Genomic DNA, 4,087 nt, shown 5'->3' on the forward strand with positions numbered 1-4,087 from the left:
GCGGGCAGCAGGAGCCCCCTGTGCCACCACAGAGCTGTGACATCAGTGCCGTAAGCGCTGAGGAGGGGCAGGGCAGCTCCCACGCCTTTGGCGGTGGATGGAGACACAAGGTCTGTAGGGGAGACCTACAGGAAAGATGAGGGGAGGGGGACGCTCTGTGTGAGGTCAGGGCAGCTCAGATACATGGAGCTCTTGTATTGGACAGGCAATGAGGTTGGGTGAGAGCTTGAGTGTGGATCAAAGGGGAGAGCAGCCAGGGTGGCAGTGTGGGAGGAATTAGTTGTGGTTTGACACTGGCCAGCACCCAAATGCCCAGCATCTGTTGCTCACTGACCCCTTACATGCCCAGCGTGATGGGGGAGAGGATCAGAGGAAAACTCACAGGTCAGGAAAATAACAGTTCAATAGGAGAAGCAAAAGCTTTGTGTGCAAGGAGAGCAACAGGAGCAATTCGCTCACTCCTTGCCATGGGCAGCAGGGGTTCAGCCATCCCCAGAAAAGCTGCTCTTCAGCACATCTATCAGTGACACGGGAAGACAAATGCCATGATCACAAATGTCCTCTTTTCATCCTCCTTTCCCCGAGCTGTTATTGATGAGCACAACGTCCTGGGATATGCAATATCCCTGTGGTCACTGGGGGTCAGCTGCCCCAGCTCCTTGCGTCCCCCCAGTCTCCTTGTAGCGCAGGCAGAGTGTGAGAAAGAGAAGCCTTGGTGATTACTCTGCAGCGGTGACCAAAACACTGGTGTGTGGTCAGCGCTGCCTTAGGAAGACATGCAAAGCACAGCACCAGAAGGGCTGCTGTGAAGAAAATGCACTCCATGCCAGCCCGAGCCAGGACAGAGTGACAGGTCATACAGTCAGGGTGAGGCATGAACAATGTCTGCTTGAAATGACCTGAGGAAACCTGTGGATCACAGAGCCTGTCTCTTCTGGGGGAATCCGTCTCCTTGGTGATCACTGCACAGGTAAGCAAGGATGCCAGGAGCCCAGGGGCTTGTGGGTGAGTTCCCCAGACCAACCAGGCCACCCACTCTGATGCTCATCTGCACCTGGGACTCCCCAAAGACAACAATCTGCTCAGGGATTTGAAGACCAGTGACACCTTGCTTCTAGTAGTGTGCAGTTGTGGTGTCCCTGATGCCCAGGCATGTGTGGAAGGAGAGCAGCAGAGCACAGCCCAGGACAGGAGGGAAGGAGAACCTGGCCTGCTGAGGGCACTGGCAGGTGGGATCCCATGGGGGCAGGGCCCTGAGAGCATCCCTAGGCCTTCCTGGCCCTGACCAGCCTCACCTGGGGCCTCCACCCAAAGCTTTGTCCATGGCTCCAGGAGCCCACTGAAGCCAGGCAGGAGATTCAGCCCCAGCACAACCTGTGCCGTAGGTGTGCGGGTCTCCAGGCACAACCATAGGAACAGCCTGGCCTGTCTATGGACCTTGTTGGTTCGGAATGTCAGCATCACTTCCCAGCTTCATTCTGAATGGGGTGGCCAATGATTTGAAACCATGGCCCTCTAAGTCCTGGGGATATTCTGCTGCCTCCCTTCCTTCCTCAACTCCCTCCCACATACACACCTTCCTCGCTGTAATGGCTTGTCACTGGCCAAAAGCCCAGCAGCCACCCAGCCGCTTCCTCCCCTCTTCCCTCCCCAGTCAAGGCCAAAATATTAACACAGCGGTCTACATGTGGTGTTACGAGTGATGATAACGTGGAAAAAATAATTTCCCTCACTCTCTTGGCAAGGCACCTCTTCATACGCTCCAGGGCACGGCTGGCTGCCTCTGCTACCAGGTCACGGGCTGGGATTGTGTTTTGCCTTCTGTCCCCCAGCACCACCAGGGCCTTTTCTGCACAGACACTGCCCAGCCAGGCAGGTCCCAGGCCCTGCAGCTGCAGGGTGTTAGTCCATGCGAGGGAGGTGCAGGCTCTGCCCTTGGTCCGTCCTGCATCTGTGCAGCTCCTGCCAGGGCGGCCACCCCACCTGCCAGGGTTCCCCTCCACGGCATCCCTAGGGCACAGGGATGCTCCTCTCAGTTTGGTGCCACCGACAGACACTGTGAGAGTTGCCTCCACTGGGTCATGTGTACAGCTCTTAAACTGTAATCAGGAGAGTCCCCTGTGCTGCCCACACTGCCCCAGTATGTCCCAGTGGCCTCCAGGTGGGGTGTGAGCCCTTCCCCACTGCTCTCTCAGCCTGACCATCCAGCTGGTGTTTTACTCATCTCTTTCTGTTCGCACCCAGAGTGTCATGGACTTGCTTGGGCAGAAGAACGCTGATGAAGACCATGGCCAGAGTTTTGTAAAGCTGAGGGAAATGACATCCACTGTGGAGCTCCTCACGCACAACTGCAGGCTGTCAGGTTGGCGAGGTAGATGGCAAATCTCATAAGCAGTCATAAGCCATCACAGTGAGAAGAAAATACTCTGCTGAAATGAAAAAGAGAATCAGTAAGTGCTGGGCAGCAAATCCTCAGTAAGAGATGGCTCTGGTCGTACAGGAAACTGAGCGTGGCTTTGGGGAGAATGGTGGGGATGGAGCCCAGGTCGAGGAGGGAGAGGTTATGAGGATGAAGCACATGGGGGTGTGGAGGAGGTGATCGCACAGTACAGTGGTGATGATGAGGCTGTTGGCCATGAGGGCAGCCAGGGAGATGCCCAGGAGAGCCAGAAGTGCAAGACCTGCAGCTCCCGCGTGTCTGCCAATGCCAGGAGGAGGAACTGGGTTAAGGGGTAGCCACTTGGCATCTGGTGCCTCCTGGCACAGAGATTGTCTGAGAGGGAAAAGAGTTAGGCAAGACTTTGCTGAGCAAAACCTAACATATTTCTCAGAGGAACCCCAATGAAAAGGCCTCTCTGCTTTCCCGAAGACCTTTAGTAGATCTCTCATGAGTTGGTTTTTGCTGAGGGTGCTCCAGGGAGTAGGAGACTCTGCTGTGGGCTCTGCAGGAGTCAGTCCTTCCCTACAGCAGTAGCGAAATAGGAACGTGGCGTGATGTAGGATTAAATACACTCAGGGCATCAAAGGGCTTCACAGCATTGCCACCCCGTGTTCACCCAACTATGGAGCGGAGTTGAGGGGATTTTTCTCTGTGTATTTTGTTCCGGTTGCCCCACCACAGCTGAGGAGTGGTTTTGGCACTGCCATTCCTGCTGCACTCCAGGTGCCATCAGGTGGGCCCTGAGAGGCAAAGAGACAGTCCCTTTGTGCGGACTGAGGACAGCCAGTCTGTCCACCCGCCCTGGTTTCAGCTGCCCTGTGCTGGCAGCTCCTTGACCTGCAGGACTGTCACCCCCAGTGCTTCCCAGAGAAGGAACTGGACGCTGCTGAGAGCAGAGGCAGCCAGTTTCCAAGTACCGATCTGCAAACTCCTCATGCTGCCTCATCATACCTGAGAAGGATCTCCGCTCTGCCCCTGCAGCCAGGGACACAGAGGGCACATTGCAGCTGCCTGTGCACAGCTACCCAGCAGCATTCCTGGGGTGTCTTCTCCATGGGGCTCCCTGATCACACAGCGATGCCACCGGAGAGTTGTGCCCTTCTGGAGCGCAGCCTGCAGCCACCCAGCTCCTGAAGGTGGGCTGTCCTGAAGTGAGAGGTGTCTCTTTTGGACTTCTGGGAGCTTAGGTATCAGGAGGCGATTGGGAGACCTTACTGCCATAGGCTAACCTGTATGGCAAGACCCCTCAGGCTGGTCTCTCAAAGGACAAAGCAGAAAGGGAGAGGAGTGAGAATGATGTGAGAGAACAGCCCTACAGACATCGAGGTGAGTGAAGAAGGAGGGGAGCAGCGAGACAGAGGCTTGGTGGGATCCTGCAAGCCAGTGGTCAAGTAACCGCCCGCTGACAGCCACAGGGCAGCACAGTGACAATGCACGTTTAGGTGTCTGCAGGTTCTTTGCATCAGCGTTCTAGCACAGCTGCCAGATGGGCCAGCAGCTGTGATGCTCCCCTGGATCTGAAACCCTGCATCATTCGTGTCCACCTTGGTACTAGGAGCAAAGAAATGGTGGAGTCTCATCTCCCAGGGGAGTGAGGCAGGAGAGCAGCAGAGTGCAGGCCCCAGGTCATACACTGGCAGGCTGTGG

This window comes from Falco biarmicus, unplaced genomic scaffold, assembly GCF_023638135.1.
Source record: "Falco biarmicus isolate bFalBia1 unplaced genomic scaffold, bFalBia1.pri scaffold_27, whole genome shotgun sequence".
Lineage (NCBI taxonomy): Eukaryota > Metazoa > Chordata > Aves > Falconiformes > Falconidae > Falco > Falco biarmicus.